The sequence below is a fragment of the Microtus pennsylvanicus genome, chromosome 1 (assembly GCF_037038515.1).
Source record: "Microtus pennsylvanicus isolate mMicPen1 chromosome 1, mMicPen1.hap1, whole genome shotgun sequence".
Classification (NCBI taxonomy): domain Eukaryota; kingdom Metazoa; phylum Chordata; class Mammalia; order Rodentia; family Cricetidae; genus Microtus; species Microtus pennsylvanicus.
Window position 1 is genome coordinate 168277921 of NC_134579.1, and position 21421 is coordinate 168299341.

At 46.3% G+C, this 21421-nt stretch overlaps 1 protein-coding gene across 6 annotated transcripts in view; it reads right to left on the minus strand.

Annotated features, from left to right (window-relative positions):
- Fyn (FYN proto-oncogene, Src family tyrosine kinase) overlaps positions 1–21421 on the minus strand; it is a 203793-nt gene that overhangs the window by 98650 nt on the left and 83722 nt on the right. For 5 of the 6 annotated variants that reach the window (XM_075945335.1, XM_075945327.1, XM_075945311.1 and 2 more), the window contains one exon: positions 13425–13494. The exons of the other annotated variant lie outside the window; for it this stretch is intronic. The gene's annotated coding sequence lies outside the window, so the exon portion shown is untranslated. The remainder of the gene's footprint in view (positions 1–13424; positions 13495–21421) is intronic. 6 annotated transcript variants of the gene reach the window in all.

Genomic DNA, 21421 nt, shown 5'->3' on the forward strand with positions numbered 1-21421 from the left:
CAGCTCGTTCCTTCTCTTCCACTGCCTTCACTGGTAGCTGAAGAAGGCAGAGAGACGTGTGAGGGATGCTAGGGATATGACAGCATGAGGGGAGCCCTCTCCCGGGAGCAGAAGTAGTCTGACTTATGTCCCCTTAGAATTCCTGTACTGAAGCCCTATCTCTCAATGTGACTGCATTTGGAGACAGGGACTTTAAAAGAGGTAAGTATGTTAAATAAGGTCACAGGGGTAGGTCCTTCAGAGGGGGAGGAAGACATGATGCACAAAGAACTGGTTGGATTCCCAACATCATAAAAACCTGTTATGTCGGTTCACATCTGTACCCTAGCGCGAGGTGGAGGCAGAAGAGTCACAAATTCAAGGTCACCCTGCACTACAAACTGAGTTTGAGGCTAGCCAGGCTTTTGGTGGGGTTTTTGGGGGGGGGGTGTCCTATTTTTTTTTTTTAATTTTACTTTACTTTCTAAAACAAAGCAAAAAAACTAAATAAATAAAATAGGAGGAAGAATCCTGGCTTAGATACAATACTAAGTCGTAAAAAGATTGCTGCAAACTCAAGGCCAGCCTAAGCTACACAGTGAGACAAACAAAGAACTTAAGAACACATATAGAACGGGACATGTGAAGGCTTAGGGAGGCCGTTGTCTTCTACAGGCCCAGGAGGCAGGCCTCACAAGAAACCTTAAGTGTTGGCATTTGACCTCTGACTTCTAGCATCCAGAACGTGAGAAATCTATTTCTTGCTTAAACTCCCCTTGGCCCTCAGTCTCAGGCATTTTGTTATACCTCCCTGACCTGACTGATATCAGAGGTCTCTTCGATAGAAACAAGTATCCAAAAGTGGCCTTTATTTGTTTCTCTCGTTTGTGCAAAAGGTTCTAGAATAAATTAGACTCATTCCTTCAGTTACTGTATAATGAAAAAGAAACAGTGTGGGCCACAGAAGTAAATTTTCCAGCCTGAGGGACCAGGAAGAAGGTGTCATTTAAAATAAGCCTTGGGTAACGTTGAGTGTGGTGGGCACTGGGAACTAAACCTGGGTCCTCTGTGAGAGGACTGCTGGGTCACTGCTGGGTCATTCTCCTGGGTCGCCTGAAAGGCTGGTGAGAGGAGGAAGGGAGCTCTCGTCTCGCAGCCTGGTGAGGGCACCGAGGAGGGCCCAGAGTTGGACTGGGTATGAAGTTTAACAGCTGAATGTGGCGGAGAGGTCGCCTGGTCGGAAATCACAGAAGGCCCTGAATAGTGCTTGGGCCTTTCTCGGCCAGGGAGCAGGGCCAAGGGTGTCTTACAAGGTTTGAAGAAGAGAATGCTGAGACTGTTACTGGCTGGTGAGGGCAAATGAAGAGATATGGCATGGGTTTACACGTTTCTTCGTCTTCTTTAATCTGCAAGGGAAGGTTCAGAGAAGCGATGTGTCTGGCCCAAGATTCCACAGATGGTCAGATGGAACTCTATTTCAAACACAAGCCCAGAACCAAAGAGATGCCCTGCCCATTGTTCTGCTTAAAGCCCCAAGTCAGGCTGGAGGGATGGCTCAGAGGTTGAGAGGACTGTTGCTCTCCCAGGGATCTGCAGTTCAAGTCCCGACAACCACACAGGGGCCCACAACCATCTATGAGAGGACCCCATGCACTCGTCTCGCAGGCAGGCATACATGCAGATACAGCACTCATATACATAAAACACATAAATAAGTCTTTTGCTGGTCAGTGTGGGCATATGCCTTTAATCCCAGTACTTGGGGGGGGGTGTAGACACAGGCTAATCTCTGGGAGTTTGAGGCTAGCCTGGTCTACAGAGTGTGTTCCAAGACAGCCAGGTTAACACAGACAAACCATTTCAAAAATTAAAACAAACAAACAAACAACGTCCCAAGCTAGCTCCCGGTTGCCACCCTCCCTTTCATGAGAATGAAGATCTGCAATTCACACTGCTTTTAGAGTTGAGAAATAGGAAAACCAACCACAAGGGCCTCCAGTACACAGGCACCTGAGGAAAGAAGCCTTCCCAACAAAGCAGTTGTGTTCTTCATGTCCTTCGCTGCTTCAGCACAGTGAAAAGGTCAGGGTGAAATTTCCCCTGTATACCTTGTAGGATCAAAGCACCAGCAATGGGAACTTGAAAGGCAGCTACAGAAATGTAGAGAAGAGAGGTGGCGGGAAGGGAGGGGTATTGTCCCACACGGTATTTTCAGGGCAGCATCGGCCGGTACTCTCAAACATGCCATATTTCTCCAATTCTGGCTTAGTTCATTTTCTGTGGTGGTAACAGAGTACCCGAGCCTGGGCCACTTGTAAGAGAAGGGAGGCTGATTTTAGCTTCACAGATCTGCTTGGCGTCTGTGCAGAGCTGGTTGTGGGAGGCGAGTTGGTACCTGTAGAGTGGCCGCGTGGTGAGAGGGGGAGGAAAAGAGAGCTGAGGAGCAGAACTCGGCTACAGCAGCCCTCTCTGAATAATGAACCCATTCCCGTGAGAGGAGTACCAATCTATCTAAACAGAATCAGCCCTTACACACCCTGCCTCTCCGCATGGTTACTCGGGAGACCAAATTTCAATGAATTTTGTGAGGAAAACCTTATCTATACCATGAGTATCCAGCATCCATGCAAGCACAACGCTTTTAGCTCACTGCTCTTCTAAAACCTTAAGATATAGTGAAACTGAAAATTAGGTTAGGAATAAGAATTAATGCTTCTAAAAAGGTGACATGTTCTTCACCTTCTCGTGTGCTCAAGCCTTCACTGCTGGGTGCTATGGTTTCTTGGTGAATTCTTCCGGTGCTACCAACCACCCTCTCCCTTCCGGTGAGAGGATACAAGAGGGAGTGTGTACAGGTGTGTGTGGGCGTGGGCGTGCGCGTGTGCACGTTGTGTGTTTGTGGGTCTCCTGCTCCCACTTTGTTCTGTAAGTACATTCATATCACAACTTTCACACACACACACACACACACACACACACGGTAATTACAGGTTATTATTCTTATCCATTAAATAAACTCCTCTGTACTACATGCCACGTCTGACTGCCCCTCTGATCTGTCAGGGCAGTGAAGGATTGTTCCAAGCATGCACTCTATCTGCAGACTCTAGAGGGTATGAGAGTCAAAATATTCTCCATGATGGCTGGTGTTAGAAGCTTGGAAAATGCTGAAGTTATATATGTACACAGATTGCAGGATAAGTTTGTCAAGGTATAGGCTCCCTAGTCTCCCTAAGTCAAAAGATACAATTGAGTTGAAGTGGGTGATTGTTACACTCTTACTTAGTCCCCATTTCCAGGACATCAACTGGGCACTGAGACAAACTATGTCCTCAAGAGAGGCTGAGAAAGGTTCCAGGTCAAGGGCCACTTAAGTGAATGCTGTCTGTCCTCAGCCTTTGCTATTTCCTTTCCCCTGCTCATCCAGGGCCTCCTCTCTCAGCTATTAGTATAGCACACAAAACTACACCATTTTTACTCAGGACCACCTTTGAAAACTAAACCTAGAGAAAAAGACACTTCTCTAGAGGCAGCGATAATCTCTGGCTTCTTAGTAGCAAGAAGCCACTAAAAGACACCATGAGAGGAACACGAGCTATTCACTCAAAAAAATACAGATGACTTCAACGCAGGTGTGAGAAAGGAGTGTTGTGTGTTGGGGTGTCTAAGTAAGCACTCTTTAGGGAAGGGGTAAGGAGAAAGGCCTTTCACACTGTTCTGATCCCAAACCACCTTATACCTAGGGCAATTTAAATGGCAGGTTTTGGACAATCAGGGAATATAAAGGACACACCAAGTCACAACCTCAACATACAATACTGAGGGAATCAGCAAAACTCATGGAGCTCCCAGAAGAGGGGCTGGCCTGGGTGCCATCCTCCCTTCAGCTGCTGCATGACCAGAGGGAAGGCATCCTTGCTTTCTCCCCTGTATCACTGAGAGCAGTGGGAGATATGGGTCTGGGCTCCAGTTAAGAACAAGAGAAATTTTTTTTCCTGATTGGAAGTTCAATTTTTATAAATCAGAGCTTGTATGTGGGTGCTCATTGTACAGACCCCAGGCTTCTTGTCCTATTTTCTTGCCAGCTTCCTCCCCACCCTGCAATTATGGTCTAAGAATTCATGCAACAGGGTCAACAGACAAAGACTTGACACCTGGAAGAAACAGAACCTGACCTTTTCCAATGCTCATGGTACTGATGTACTGGGGAAATAGTTGACCAGTCAAAACAAAACATAGACTAGGGAGACGGCTTAAGTAAAGTGTTTGCTATGTACGCAGAAGGACCTGAGTTAGGATCTTCAACAACCATATAAAAGCCAGGTGTGGTGACACCATCTGAAACCCTAGTGCTGGTGCAGGACAATCACTGCGGCTCAGCAGCCATCTAGCCTATGTTCAGTCAGAGACTCTGTGTCAAAAAGTGAAGTCAAAGTAACAGAAAACAACATCGATGCCAACCTGTGGCCTCCATATTTACTTGTATGAGAAAGTGTAACCCCACATACATGCCTGCAACACATGCTTGCACGCGACACAAACCATAAACAACAAAGGGGAGAGATAAAGCTGGGTGTGGTGGAGGTATCTATAACCCTAGTTACACTTGAAGACTGAGGTGAGATTGCAGGTTCAAGGACCACGAAACAAGTTTGAGACTGGCCTGGGCAACTTGCTGAGTCCCTGCGTGTCTCAAAGAGCAGGTAAAAGGCCTAGAGATAAAGCCCCGGGTTAGAGTCCTGCATTACACTTACAAGGCTATATATTCAATCCCCTAGTATCCCCCCCCCCCCATTTAAGAATACAGAATACTCACAGACCTACAAACATTTAAAGAATCTATTAGTTAGGAAAGGTCTTTAACAAAGAATGCCATCGTTTTGGACTTGAAAAAAAAATGCCACCCAGTAACTTCTAAGAAAAAGAGAAACATGGAAACCACCATGGAGAAAGGAGGACTCTGCTCCAGCACGCACCAGCTTTTCCGGGCAGTGGTCTCCGGGGCTGCCAGGGTGGAGGCAAACCGCTGAACTGGCAGTTATGGTTGCCCCAAGCATCTCCCTATAATTAGAGTGCCAGGGGGAAAGGCACAAGGAGGAGAGAAATGTGTGACCTCAGACTCGGGGACGGGGGAGGCAATTCAAGAGAAAGAACCAGCTGGTGTGACCTTGAACCACTACACTGCCCAGGGACGGAGACACCCAAAAGGCAGCTCCCTCAAAGTGAGGCTCACTGGGACAGGAAGATGCACAGAGTTTCAGAGATGCAGTCTAAACATTACATGGCAGACATTAACTTTTCGTCTATTGGGTTTACATGGCAAACAATAACGTTTTGGAGATAGATGGATGGATGGATGGATGGATGGATGGATGGATGGATGGATAGATAGAGTTAAGTAAAATATAAAAACCACGTTCACTGTTTATTTTTTTTCAAACCTGGTGTTGAGAAAAATGATCCACAGTTTTTGTGTTGGATTCCTATTGGATGGAGCTGGTTCAGACCACAGCTTCTTCACTTGTGAGTCAGAGCTCATGGTGGGGCCCGGCTGCTGGAAGGCTCGGGTGGTCTGCAGAAACGGCGAGTTATGAGATGACCTGTGAAGTCACAGGTTCTCGCTACTGGCTGGCAGACAATTTCTGCTTTAGGAAGCATGAGAAGCAATGCCAAGAGATTCAAGATGATCGAGTCTAATTGGCAGGGTGCTGTCCCTCGGTGTCTAGAGGGTGGTTAGTCTGTTAAATGGTGGAAGGATGAAGTCCCTGCACAACAAGTCAACATGACAAGAGGCTCTGTGTCTGCACAGTTGCCACCATCCAAAACAGAGTGATCCTAGAACAACAGGGATGAGCCCCGCCAGTTCTTAAGCAGGAACATCCTGGACGCGGTTCCTGTCCTGTCTGCCTTACCCCTCCGTGGGCACAAGCGTACAGGTTTCCCCTTGCTGTGTGCTCACTGATACACATGGAAAGAACAAGAAAACACAAATGGGTGAAAGCAAGACTTGGGGAAGTCTGAGAAGGAAAAATCCTCTAGATACTCAGAGGAAAGTACTATTTAAAGGTGACCTAAGAAATAGCTACTTGTGAGCTTTTACTCTACTAATTCAGAAATTTCAGACTCTGATGTAAGGAAATCCAAAGCCTTAGAGCGGTGGTTCTCTACCCTTTAACATAGTTCTCCATGTAGTGGTGACCCCCAACCTTAGAATTATTTTCATTGCTACTCCATAACTGTAATTTTGCTACTGTTATGAACTGGAACGTAAATATCTGTGTTTTCCGACGGTCTTGGGCATCCCCTGTGAAAGGGTCATTTGACCTCGAAACCCAACTTTCCCTTCTTCCCAAATCTAACAACCTGTAAGTCAAAACAGCATTCCAGTTTCGCTCCATTATAACAGTTTCTTACATGGAGAAGAGAACGTTAAACACAAACACACAAACAAGAAAGAAAAACTTGCATTTGTGAACAGCCATAGGCAGCAGCGGTGCTGGCTGTAAACGGGCTCAGCTCCTCAGTGGTCCATACTGAAGTCAGGGCAGGTAACAGGCCGATCCGGCAGTGTCAGGCTTGCTTGCCTAGGCTCTAACAGCACCTGTTCCTTTCAGAAGTGGGGGAATTGCATTTCTCCAGCAGTTTAGGGACCTTCCCAGACATGCAGGGTCTACAGCCTGAGGCAGGAACTGCAGAATGGGAAGCACAGCCAGAGGGAATTCTGGACAAGAAGGTGCTGAAAGACCCTGGTTAAACTTGGCAGACAGAGGTGGCTCCATCTGAGCTCCACCTTATGGCGTGCATGCGTGACCTTGTGCAAGTTACTTCAGTCCTGTGAAGTGTGTGCAAGGAGAAAGTGAAAGAAGCCGTAGGCTGTGAGAGATTTAGCTCTGCAGAAGTCACTCCTTCCTATCCCTAAGGCAAGAAAGAAAACTGTGTAGGACAATCTGTTACTACAACAAGATCTAGCAGACTACCACAGAAATCAAACATATGAAGACATATATTATACGGCGCAGAGAATTCAGAACAAGTAAGAGGCAAAAATATCTGGCAGCCTTCCAAAAAAACAACAGATCAAAGACTATCCAGACGCTCACACCACCAGACATTAGGAACATTAGGACAGGATTCACAATGTACACAGGTGTCACACACAGGTGACTCGCCAACTCAAAGTGCACCCTCTTCTAGCTGGGTCTGGTTACCACCTTAGCCAACACCAAACAGCACCAAGGATGGTAAACAAACCAACATCACTTGCCCTGTGATGTGATGTCATGTTAGACATAAGACATCACTTATGACAGATTCTTCCTATTTTAATAGCAACCCTCCAGACCCGATGAGTTTTAGAAAGAGAAGACCAGATTAAATGATATCATGAAGAAATAGCCAAGACCAGAGCATGAGTGTGTGGGAGGCAGAGGCAGACAGAGCTCTGAGTCTGAGGCTATGTTATCTGACTAGTGAGCTCTAGGCTGTCCAGCGCTACTCACGGAGTGGATTCATCTCATGAAATAAAAGAGTTCTGGGTAGACGGGGAAATCCAAAGACGGACTGGGATTGGAGAACACTAATGGATGTTATCGACAGAACCGTGACAGAAGGAGGCTGTCGTTCTTAGGTTAGACATGGTACAACACTTGAAACTGCAGGGTCAAGACAGTCTCTGTTTCTAGGTGGTTCAGAGAACAAATAATATGGGTGCAATTTCCATGTATGATTGGAAGAGAATAAAGCGAACATAGTAAATATGGAACAAGCGGGAATTTTAAGCAAATGACTTAGAGGCGTTTGTTTCTTCATTGGCTCTACCTGGCTGGTAGGTTGGACACCTTTTAAAAATAACAAGTAGGGTGCTAGAGAGATGGCACCGAAGTTGGGAGCATGCACTGCTCTTTCCACAGGACCTGAGTTTTATTCCCAGTACCCACACCAGGTGGCTCACAACCACCTGTATGTAATTCTAGCTCCTATTGGCTTCTGTACATCTGCACTCACGTACACATAAACATACACATATCTAAACATAATAGAAACAAAATAAAAAATAAAAAGTTGGGGGAGAAAGGCAGGAAAAACCAAACAACCACTATCGCCTCCAAAGATGGAAGAAGGGGAGAGGGAGGAGATAGTATCAGCACCTCCTTCTGTGAAAAGCTGTCCACACTGACATTCAGGCTAGCTTCCCTTTCAGGGTTTTCATTCAGTATTTCTTTTATCGCTTTAATGAATTTTGCATGTGCTGATTCAAGTCAACATACCAGTGTATCAGCTTCTTTGCTAGCCGACACCAAAACCAAACTTCTCAACAAAGCTCAGTCGGCAGGCTGTGCTAATCCACAGGGCAGGATGAGACCTCAGACCAAATCCCAACTCAAGACACTGGCACCTATCTCTATCAGGATGGTTTCTTAAATTTACTTTTTAAATAGTGTACATGTGTGTGCAAGTGTACATGTATATTTCTGTCCACAGAAGCTGGGACTACAGGAGGTTGTGAGCTGACCAAAACGGGTGTTAATAACAGAACCCGGGACCTCAGGAAGAGCAAAGAAACACATGTAACCACTGAGCCATCTCTCCAACCCTTTCAGGATGGTTCAAACTGGTGAGATTAGATAAAGTCTGTGGGCAGAGCATTACTGGACTCTTACCTTTCCCCCTAACAGAAGGGTCCCATTCTTTTGGGCTGGGCAATGATGGAGGAAGAGCAGTATGGAGCACTGGTTAGCCATGCCATGAAGGTGTCCATCAATCTGTGCCCATGCACAGAGCAGCAATGCACAGCCTATAGAATAGCCTGTCTGAACTCCATGCCTAGAGTTCCCAATGAAGCAGGAATGAGTACCTCGAGGCCTTCAACCAAGAGGGCTACCTGGATCCCAACAGTGAGTGTGCCTGGCTTCACTGTGTGCTTGCGGTCCAGCATAGAGCTGTGCTCCTCAGCAGGGTGCTACAGATGCTGTCACAGAGACATCTCTTCCCAGGCTCTGCAGGCCAGCTGGCATCTTTGCGCCACTCCCTAGAGCGCCACCTATTAACAGTGCCTCCAAGTCTGCAGAGGACATCAAACACTCCCACGGCAAACATCCCCACCCCAGACAGGCAAATTCGGGAGCCTCCGAGTTTATCGGGTGATATGACTCCATCACCTGAGAACTAGTTTGGGAGGATCAAATGCATTGCAGCTCTTTATAAAGAGCTACCCGAAAGGCACTCGGATACACAGTCTCACTGGCAAAGCTGATGTGGGGCTGCGTCCCCAGCAGCCCGATTTCAGTCTTTTCAATCTAGTCGAACACTAGCGAAGGCAACAGTTTCCGACTCTGAAAACACTTCCCCTAAGTGAGCAATTTGGGCTTCTATGTGTTGCTACAGATTCAAGCCACACTACGGCGTGACTTTTAGAGTGAGGGCAGATGGCAAAGCCATGGGCTATTGTAGATGAGCAGGGAAGCATGCTGGAAGCAGCTTCACGGAATCTGGTCCAGGTTGTTGCCAAAACTACCCTGGAGTGAAAATGGCACCTGTCTTGGTAAACAAGTGAGAAAGGGACAGTGGATGACCTCAGCAGCCAGGACCATAAGACGATGCAGAAGACACCTTTCTGCCTCCTAGACTCGGGCTGGTGTCCAAAGTGACTACTCTGGACAACTCTAGCTTCTAGCACAACACTCTCAAAAGGGGATCTTAGAGGCTGGGCCAGACTACAACATACAGAGCCTCTTGGGCTATGAGCAAAGGCTGAGAGGGGGCGGGGAGTCTTGATTTAGGGCTATAAATGGACAGTTTTGCCACACTTACCCCGTATAAAACACAGGGTTTATTGTCTCTTTCACCTGTTTGCCTCCGAGACCTCTGTATGCTCCTCCAAGTTCCACTCATTTTAAAGACAAGGATCGACAACGCAAAGTCCCTAGACCTCTGGGTCTGGCCATCTGAAATGAGGCTATCAGACTTCTCTTGCCTGGCTTTCCAGAACCTCTGGGTCTGGCCATCTGAAATGAGGCTATCAGACTTCCCTTGCCTGGCTTTCCAGAACACATTTCCACTGCAATCGTATGAGAGAAAAGGATAAAGAAGATCAGGAAGCCAAGAGAGCATCCCACCAGAGCTTTCGGTAGGAACGTAGTCACGTGCTCAACACATGTCACACCCTTTCTGGGAAGATGGTATTGGTCTGGAAGTGAGGTTGGTGTAACCTAAAATACACGGCACAAAAAGCACAGTTACCTCCCAAAATAGGCCCCATAATCAAGCCAAGCCATCTCGAGAGAATTGTTCTGTGTCGCAGCTTGACATATGTTGCTTTAATCTCCCAGCTTCAGCGAATGCAGCCATATTGGGCTGCGAACGTGCGCAGCCAGTCACATCTAAGCCAGACTGTGGTGTCACTGGCAAACGGATGCAAATAAACAGCCCTGCGAACCAAAATACTTGATCTCAATCATCTGTGATGAGATCCCTCTCCTCCCTATGCACATTTCCATCACACCAGAACCACTACCCACAATTTGGAAGGAGGGACCACTCAGACTGCAACGCTATCGGTCTCATCTGCAGACATACACATCTGAGGAAGCCAGGCTGAGGTGAAGCGGAGACGGCCCCTTCTGTAGAGATGCCGAGGGCACGCTGAGAGACCCACTCTCCTTGTGTGGGCCACGGTTCAGTACGACCTGTCTGAACTCATTAGGTCCACGTCTGCTTGGAGTCGGGAGGTAGCTTGACTCCTAACGAAGTCAGGTAGCTTCATGAAGAAGGTAGCTTCTTGGCAGCCTCTCAGGCCTCTGTATTTTGAGCCCTTTTCAGATGGTTGTATATAATTAGATGTCAAAGTATCTTAAAATATAAACCCTCCACACAGTAGTGGGCACTTCAGTCATTCTACCGGTTCTATCTCCATACCACTGACTTCTGGGATCACTTTCTGGGTTTGTGCACATGTGCTGGTGTCTTATACATTGCAGGGCATTCAGCAATATCCGTCCTATCACCAGATACCTCCTAGAGGGTACTCTAGGAGGGCAAGGTGACCTCAGACGAGAACCTCTGTGCTCTGTGCACTTACCTCTCACTCGGACATGGCCCAGAGGTGAGAGAATCTTGGCTTTAGGGATCTTAAAACTTCTTGACTCATGATGAAGAATCGAAATCTGAGAAATACTAGCACCTCTGAAGATTCATACACCGCACTGCTGTCTCAGTTATTAGTGCCAGGACACAGAAGACGACATCTTTGCTACTCTGAGCTCTTGGACTGCTCTCCTCTCAACAGCTCTGTTCTGAGACTACTCAACAGAAAGCCCCTCCCCCAGACCATCAGTAGGTGCTCAGTTAGAGAGTAAAGGATGAGAAGGGAGTTTAGGGTTGGGTGTCTACTGACATTATCTACAGATCCTGACAGGTAGAGAGAAAACGGTAAAGCTTCCAGGACAGGGTGGGGTGTGGACATGACATTAGAGGACACGGATGTAAAGGGGAGATGGTCAGGTTAGTCCCAGAGAACGGGTGGCAGAGGAAGAGCATATGGACTTGGTGGACCAGGGTGAGGGACAGTGAGGTGACCGGCCCAGACACTAAGAGCAGCAGGGAGCTCAATGAATGTTTAAATGTTCATCACATCCTTTGGTGTGTCAGGTACTGTGGTGGCAGGAAGGGACTTAACGAAGTCCCTGTCCCACAAACAGTCTGATGTCAGGAATAGGCTGTTTTCCTTTCCACTCTCCCTCATCCCATCCTTTTCAGCAAGCTAACTATCCTCTGTCTAAGAGTTCATTCTTTCTGTTCTTTATTCACACACAACAAAATTCTCTCTCTCTCTCTACTGTGCAGTTCTGTGTGCTTTCACAAAAGCCTATAGTTACATAAATACCACCACAATTAAGATATGGAACAGTAATGACCACTCTTCTCAAGCAATTTCCTTGTGTCCCCTAATTGCTTATTATTTTATGTTTCATTAACACAAAAATGGGTTCAGTACAATGATTTAATGCATGCACATACAGTGTCTAATGACCAAATAGAATGAGCATTCCCAGTTCCTCAAATGTAAATACTTCTATATGCTTGGAACACTTATGTTCTTTTCCTAGTTGTTTTGAAATATACTCTATATTGTAATAATCAGTCCTTCTGTAGCGTGCTGGAGAAACCAGGCCTACTTCCTTCTGTCTCATGTCGTACGTATCAGCAAGCTGCCTTGCCACACGCTAGTTTCTTATCCCCGAGAGGACCTGTATCCCCTGGATAGAGATTTTGTTGAAGAGACTCTGTGGCTTTTTAGAGATTATCATAGAGACCTCCTGAGGTCATGTTCTTGATTCATAAAACAGACATATGTGACCTTCATCAGCACTCCTCTGCAGTTAACATGGGTGATTCTTCCCCAAACACAGGTAAAGTCTTCACCCCAAAACCAAATTCTTGGGTCTCTATGAACTACATAACTATTGGGGTGGGGTGAAATAAAAAAGAAGGTTTGGAAACAAAAGCCTATACAAACCAAAAGTATCATTTCCCTCACTGCCATCACTTCTGACTAAAGTGAATGAAAACAGTATCATACTTTAACCAAAAGCTCCAACAATGTCACCTCACTCGGTTGCAAGGTGGCAGGAAGGGAAGCCAAGTTAGCTGTGCTTCTCTGAGAATAGTTTCCTGGGGTTCCGGAAGGAGGCCCAGGTCACAGGGGTCCCCCAGCTCACTATGGAGCAAACGATGGAGAAGTGGCTGTGGTGCCCCGTGAAATCACACATGTCTTTCTGCTGAAGACACACACCTTGAGTGTGACTTAGCTTCAATGGCAATGTGGTCCCCAAACAAGGGGCTCTGTCATGCAGCACGGCTACTGTAGAGCACCTACTAAGCCCAGCACTTCTCAGCTCACTTATTCCCACAACAGTCCTGTGGAGGAGGAGATACTAATAACAGCCTTGGCTGGCAGAAGAATCCCAGAGGCTATAAAACAACCAATAGGCGCAGAGTGCTGCCACCAACAGGGAGGTCAAGCTACTGCTCCAGCCTGGGGCGAGCTCCCAGGAAGCCGTGCAGCTCACGTCCTTCCATTTCCCATTCTTCTCTCATTACAACATGCAGGCCATTGCAAACCCTCTGCTTCTGGACTTTATTGCTCCTATTACATGGCTGGCTTAGAACATAAACAATTGCCAAGGGTGTCCTGGGTTGTGCATCTGAACTTCCCCAAATCTAGACTTGGTTGATTTTTAGAAAATCCTGTATCACTTAATAACATTAGCTTTAACAAGAAAAACGGCATCCTCTCAGAAAACACCAACTCAGTGCCACATTTAATTAAAAACTTTCATTTGAAGTTCTGTGCAGATCCAAAAGATGTGCAGAGAAGGGCAGTGGCTTCCCCTCACTGACACCATTTTATAACTAGATGCGTTAGAAATAATCATGACAACACTTACCCAAATTTCCACCAACTATCGCAAACTTTATATACACCACATGTCTTCTAAACCACGGGTAGGACCGGCTCTGAAAAGACAATGCAATGAACACCTTAGTCACAATCCGCTTTAAGCAGCCCCGTGTGCATTCTCTGCCTCCTCACCTGACGGGGCACCCATTCCTGTAGCAGCACACTCCCTACCTGCTGCCCCTTTGCCGTGCACAGGAAAATGAAACCAATTTACAGATTATCTCAGCACATACTAGTAAGAAAAAAAAAAATCTGTGAACAATTGAATCAATGAGAAACTACACTTACAAATACAGGAATTTCCCGTCCTTTACAACAACCAAAGGTAAGAGAACAGTGGGGAAATACCTAAGATTAAACTCTACCGTTTTCCCCTAGAGCCAATTCCTTGCCTTCTTCTGGGAGGTCCCAGGCTACTTTTCCCTCTTCAGTGGATCTTATCTGGCTAGCTGTAAACCGGGAATTGTGGTGACCAACCTCACAGTGTCACATTCAGGACGCAGAGAGGCTTAGGACAGCAGCAGACATATAGTAAGTGCCCAGTGAATGGAAGCCTGGCCCACATGCTCCTTGTTGCCCTAGCCTGAGACCTAACGTGGCTTCTCATCTCTGCTGCACACCAGGCCCCAGCCCTGCTGCTGAGCCCACACCCAGGCTGGGACTCACTTTTCTTCCTTCTCTCAGGACACTCTATCCAGTCTGTATCATGCTGGATTGCAGAAAACCCATGCCCAGTCTCCTCCAGGCATCCCTCACCCCACAGCCCCTATGCCAACTCTGCCTGCAAAGCGCTTCCCCAAACACTTTTCCTCAGAAAACCCGCCTCCCATCCCCATCACCCGCATTTATCCAGGAGTTTACATACTTGTCCCTGCTTTATTCCCACATGGTTTCATCCTGGCGGGAAGCAGCAGCCACTTCGCCTGCTGCTGCTGCTGCTGCGGATCCTATACCAGGCCTGTGCCTCTCCCGGTCCCTTTTGTCCCACCCCTACAAGTAAGAGTCCCAGGTATTTTCCCGGGCAGGAGCTTTTTGCCTTTCTGGTCTACCTCAGTCTACAGAATTTTTTCAGAGTTCTAAATGAAATTTTTATTGTTGTTACTGCTTGTCTGTTTTTCTGGAATGTCTTTAAGTGCTTGAAATTAGCATATGAGATGCAAAGAATTTAAGCCACAAAATGCATCCATATCCAGTTATCAAAATATTTCAAAGTTACATACTGAGATGGTTTCAAAATAACAAAACTGAGGTGAATTTCCTTCAATATTTAAACGTTTTTCTACAAAAACTAAATGCCATTTTTAAGTATCCTTAAATGGAAAATTATATTTCATGATTTCCTTGATTGTAATATAACATAAAAACTTTCTATTCATACTCTATTCTATACAGAGCTACAACTATTCCATAATAAAGAGAAACTCTGGATTTCAGTTCAAGGTTAAGGAAAACGAGGAATAACCCTTGAATTCCAGCCATGTCCTCAGTCCCAGAACACTGGCTTTAAGCCTTCCCCCTAACTCCCATTATCTTTCGCTGTCTTGATTTTCCTAATTTGGCATTACCTTAAAGTTTTGTTTTTCTGGTCTTTTAAATTGTATTTTGATATAAGACTTATATTTTAAGTTCTAAGCATTTTAACACTTAAGCATTTAACTCTGTATTCTTTATTTTTTAAATAATGCTCTCCCCTACCACTAGCCCGGGAAGGGAGGCACTCATCAGTAGTGTCTGGATCAATCAGTGATTAAGTACACTGATTGTATAAGCCTGGTTAATATTAAAATTACCACGCCTCTCTTTGGCAGCCTGTGAGGCCCTAAATATGTAGATGGACACCTCAGCATTCTATATTTAGATTACAAATGACTGAGGTTAGGCAACAAAATGTTCCCTTCCCTCAGAGAGGGTGCTTCATCTGCGTTGCTGACAGACAGGTCTCTGGGAACAGATCAGCTGTTCATAACTGAGAAGTAACACCCTAGTTGCCCAGAGACAAGTACAACCCTGGGCTTCATGGAGCATCAAGCCCGGCAACTTCTGTCAGCTGGTCCAGAGCAGGCAGGACTCTCTCCACCTCCCAGAGTCTTGCCCAGGAAAGAATGGTGAAACTATGCTGGTAAGGCCAGTGAGCACCACTTGGCACCTACTGGAACTGGACCAGGATCCGACTTCCTGCCAACCACACAGACGTGAAGCAGTGGTGCTGGGGCAGGGAGACCAAGCAGATGAAATGGTGAAATCCCACACTCTTTCCCCATGGCCCCAGGAGTGATGTCCCTGAATAGGAAGCCAGAGATGGCAACCCTGCTGACCACCCCAGGAAGGTGTATTCAACATCTGGCCACATGCTTCATTCCAAGCCCCACAGCATCTGTGATGATCACTCATGACGGACAAGACTATCCATATTATCCTCTTTCCTAAGAGAATCTTTTGCCAAAAACAAACAAAAAAACAGGATAGCTCTCCCTTTTCAAATGAGGGAGACATAATGATTTTCTCCGCTGAAAATCAGCAATCAGGGCACAGTGACCACTGCTTTGGCAGAAATTTACCACTGGCAGAATTTTTCACACCTAACATCATGTCAAGTGATTCTTAGGAGTGTGTTCTTCTCCAGTAACTCCTAGGCTGACAAGCTTCTACTGTTAGGACATGGGTGGACTTGGCACATAACCCTCTTTATACTTAAGCACATCTATTTCCATTTCATTAGGATGGGGATAGATGATCTTAGTTACCAGCAGAAGTAATGAAGGATGACAAACAGGTGATTTGACTACTGTACCTTCTGCTTCTTGAACTGCAATGTGTGCGTAGTTACAAAGGAATAATACTGTTTTTATGGGTACTCTCACACAGTAGTGGGTAGCCATGTGTACTTTCTGTTTCTAAGATACACCACAGGCCGTGTATGACTTCTGAGTTAAAGGCAACATTTTCAATACACACTGTGAATAGGTATTGCCAATATAGTTCTCATCAATACAGTGTTATTCTTTCTTCTTCCCAATGTAGCCCTTATATGTCCTTTATGAGCCACGGAGCCTCAAGAGCAGGGGACAACAATCTCCTTGGGGGGTGGGCATCGGAATGGCTTAGAGCCTGGGAGGACTCCAACCCTCTGACATGAGCATCACGTGGACACATCCAGGAGTGTCAGCCCTCAGGCTTCACTCAAACAAGCTTCCCCAGGTGATGGATGTGTATACTAACGTTGGAGAGGCCCTGACTCAAGGGACCCCCAGACTCTTGTCAGTGACTGGGTCAAAAATAAACATGGCCCCATTACAAGCCGATGAGACAAGAATGTTTTGCTAGGAACATCTCACTCTTCTGAGAGAATCTCTGTCTTGCCCACTGCTGTGTGTGTACGAAGTATGAGATTTCCATGACTCTCTTGCTGTAGCCACTGGAGACGGGGAAAACGCTGGAAGGCAGAGTTTAGGACTGCAACATCTGAGCTCCAGACGCATTCTTCAGTTTTTAGGTCTCCCTGAGTGGGGTCGGCGAGTGCTAGCTCTGCAAAACGTTTTAAGAAATTGGTCCCCAATCAATGTTCTAAGAGGGAGAGGATAGCAAGGCTGAGCTCCTCACACTCCGAGGAGAGCAGAGCAGCTCTTGAGAGGCTCATTTTGTTCAGGGAGCCGACCCAGTGGTGCTCCGGTTATGATGACCGTCTCATCTGCGCATTTCCAAGTCAGCTGGACTCAATCTTCCAGAGGAAATGCTGAACACTTTCCAAATTATCTTAACCAGAGTGATCAACAGTTGCCTTCCCAAGCAGTCACACGGATGTCATTTCCTGCAAAGACAATGGGGGACTAATTGCTCAGCCTGGGCCTCCAAAAGGGAGGGTATGTAATTACTGAAGGGAAAATAAAGAAGAATCTGGGGCTCTCAGAGTCTGTTTCTAGATCTGCTCCAATGACTTGTGGAACTGGGACCAGCGATCTGGTCTGGAGAAGATCTGAGGGGCAGTAACATGTGCAGGCATGTAGGCCCCTTTACATGCCCCTGCTTCTCCGTGAAGACTTTTCTGAGAAAAGCAAATAGACCAGCCGTTACTCAGAACCACATGCGGCTTTAATATAATTTTGATTCACATGTAGGAGTTATGTATAGTTGTGGAGAATGGCAACGTCTCAACGGACATCTTCGGTGTCCTAGGTTGTTAGCCACACTGGGGAAGAGGGCTATTCTGGGTTTGTATTGGTGCTGGATTTGTCACGGTGACCTGATGAGAATGAATTTTCTGTCAGGGAGTGAGCATGCTGACTACCTCACAAAATGTCTCCCCAGCTTCTCCCTCACAAGCTCTTTCCTCCTCAGCCCCCTTTTGCTTTCTCTTTCCTGCCCTCCTTTCCACTTCCAGCTTCCCCAGTTCCCAACAGCATCCCATGCAATGAATTTCAAACTACATCGCTACGATTCTTGTTCCTGGCTCGTCGGCTACCTTTAGCTGCAGGGAAGGAACTCTCTTGGCCACTGTTCTGTTCGCAGAGCTTGTACAGTAGCTGGCATGGAATCACAGCATCTGCTGAACGAGGAAGCAAAGGCCTCCCTGGACTGATGATGTCTCATAGGAGCTCAGGTTACTTCCTAGCTCTGGCTTCTCTTCATCCACCTTACTGGGGTATATTAATATCTGGGCACAGGCTGCACAGGTCCCAACTAGGTGTCATCTGGAAAGGACTTACAGCCTGGATCAAGCTTTGCAAGTGAGAAACCACATTCACTGTGGCCAAGAAGCTTACAAGCAAGAAGTCTTCTAACTGGAGAATAGGAGAGATAGGAGCGTTACCCAGGCCGCTGAGCCAGTGCTCTGGCTAACTAGCTCAACACTAGCACAAACGCGTACGACAAGCTCACAAGGGAACTTAATTTGTAGCAAGCATTCAAAAGTATTTGTTGACTGTTTGAATAAATCAATGGGTCTCATGCGTGTAACAAGGGGTGTCTCTTACAGTGGGTGCCCTCTCCCCCAAAAGTTAAGGAATGGATATGACATGGGAAGCTGCTGTCTGTTCTAGGGTAAGGGGAACAGCTGGAATCCAGACTTTGTCCCACAGGGTCATTAAACCACATTCATCCAGGAACTGCTGGGCCTGTGGCATTGCTAGAAAAATCTCAAGATAAAACAAAAACAGTAAGTAAACACAACCAACCAAACAAACAAACAAAAAACCCCAGCCACCTATTATTTACAAGGTTAAACACAAGCTCTGCTCTTAAAAGCAAAGAGGAGGGCTGAGAGGGAGGTGGGGTGCGTTCCTGTCCCTTTCTTTTCTCAGCTCTCCTCTGGCTGCTGCTGTTATGTGTAGCGTGAAGTAAAGGCTGGCAGCTTATGTGCACAATATCAAGGGATTTCACACTCAGCCCTGACTCCCCACAGCTACAATCGTCTCTGAAGTGCTACAACTAAATTGTCCGAAAAATCCGAGCTCCAAAAGATTGAATAATACACTAAACAAGCAGCAAGCACAGAGACAAAGCCGCACCCACTGCCAGGACCAGGATGGTTCTCCAGGGAAGCCACACTTCCTCCTCCTCCTGGGTGGAGCGATTAACGGGGTGTTTGGGGAAGGACTCACTGACCCTGTCAGCTAACCCTCCTGTCAGTTTTGGCTTTCCTCCAATAAGCTGTACGAACTCAAGCAGGGCTGTGAGGGTTGCTTTATGAGTTTTTGGAGTGGGAGTAAACAGCAGAGAGATGAGGAGGAAGAAGAGAGAGGAGAAGAGCATGGGGCGCTAGGCCAGCAGGAAGGAAGTACTGACCGCAGATTAAGGGGATATGAGGGTCAAACTCTAAAAAGCTGGATGCTCCTTTTAATGCAAGTACCAGGAGGAGACGGCAGAGGCTCACTGTGAGCTAGACATCACAAAATCAGATTCCTGAGACTGTGAAGTCAGACTGGAGAAACACAGGTTGGGGGTTCACTGCACTCAGGCATGGCGGTTGTGCAATGAGTGGCTGAGCCAAGGGAGTGCTGCTCCCACCATCAGAACCTCCAGCAAAGCCCGAGCAATAAAAATATCGACATAATTTCATATTCTTCTTATTACTATATTGAAATCTATGGATCAAGGGTACTGCACTCATTTAGGGTTAGAAATAAATGAAGTAAAAGTCATTGGAACTGGATTACCTGTCTAGCGTGGGGTTGATTTTGAGTCTCTAAAACTCGTTAGAATAAAATATATGTGTGCAATCACCCCATCTTTCTTGCCAGTCCTGAAAGCACATCAGGCAGCAGGTAGAACAAGAAAACGAAGCAAATCCTGTTTTATAGCAAATGCGAATTGTTTCTGAGCTGCCCTTTTAGGTCAAGCTATGTCTAGGATGCGCAATCTAGTCAGGATTAGATACACTGCACTGCTCTGATGCACCTGCTGAGCATGTCCCCTAGCTCTCCTGAAGAGACACCGGGGTGGCTCCAGGGACGGCTGAGGAAGGCACGTCTGCGTGATTTCACAAGCAGCTCAGAATGGAGGTAACAGCAAATCATGCACAACCTGGGGTGTGGGTGGTGACCATATCAGGATTGAGAGTAGATGGAATGTTTAAAAAAATCTTATAATTTTAAATTCTCTTTTCAGTACCAGGACCCAGTATGTCTCTCACAGACCCAGAACACACACATGCACACTTTCAACGCTTCTACTAAATTCTCATAACTAAATAGTGGAACAGATCAGTTTTCCCACAGAACCATCTCCAGGCCAAGGGCACTGACAACTAGAGATCTAGTTTTCCATCTGATCCAATACCCAAAGCTTAGCCCAACGTCTCTTACAGCCCATGTTAAGGTTCGCAGTTACAGCATTGATTATCCAGCATTGTGCTAACTTCTTCTTTACTAAGAGCTTGTTTTAACCATCCCAGAAGAGGCCACATTTTAAACCAGCAAACCTCCCATAAAAAACAGAACATCTGAAGTACTTGTTTTATTTACCCAGCTCTGGAATCAATGAGATTAATTTCAATCTCGACCCTGGTAAGTGTAGTAAACTTGGGGGGGGGAAAAACCCTTAATGGCGTGAATACAAAGAAGAAGCTTTCCTTCTTTCCTTCTTTGCTTTTAACAAATCTTCATCGAAAGACAACCTATTACCAGGACTGCAGAGATGGCCCAGTGGCTTGGGAGCAGTGGGGGAGGAGCTTGGGACTAGTTGGGAGAAGCTTGGGACCAGTTGGAAGGAACTTGGGACCAGTGGGGGAGAAGCTTGGGCCTAGTGGGGAGGAGCTTGGGACCAGCGGGGAGGAGCTTGGGACCGGCAGGGAGGAGCTTGGGCCCACTGGGGAGCTCTCTGAACAAGCAGAAGGACTGAAGGATTACAGAACGTGGAAATCTCAGGGCTCTTTAGACATCCATTCTCTCACAAACTGAACCTTTAATTTAATTTTAAATAAAAAAGACAGGTGATACTTTTTTTTCTGTAATGAATCAATAAACAGAAATTATCAGGAAATACAAAGGATCAAAAGAAAGAAAAATCCTGAAAAAGAAAACAAGACTTTATCAGATATGGAGATTCACCATAGAATAACAGTGGTTATTTGGACATGGACAGTCATTTGTACATGCACACTCAAATAGACCAACAAAATAAAACAGTCTAAAACAGACAGAGTGCACGGTGCTCAGTTCACTGAAGGTATTAAGTTGACTCTCCCCAAAAGATATGCTGGGAAATCCTGACATCGAAGGACCTCACAATGGAAAGACCTTACTTGGAAACAAAATGGCTGAAGATGTAGAGATGTTATATAGAATAGACCCAGTGGAAGGTTTATTTATTTATTTAGTGCCTTAAATAAGAAGGAAATGGACCCAAAGAGACTCCCAGGGAAGGCCATGTACTAAGGGAGACCAAGATCCAAGCGCTGCAGCAGGAACCCAAGGAGTGGGATCGAGGAAGACCTGCCAGTCTCCCCCAGCAGCAAGCAGAGGACTCTGCCCAGCAAGCTTTAGGAGG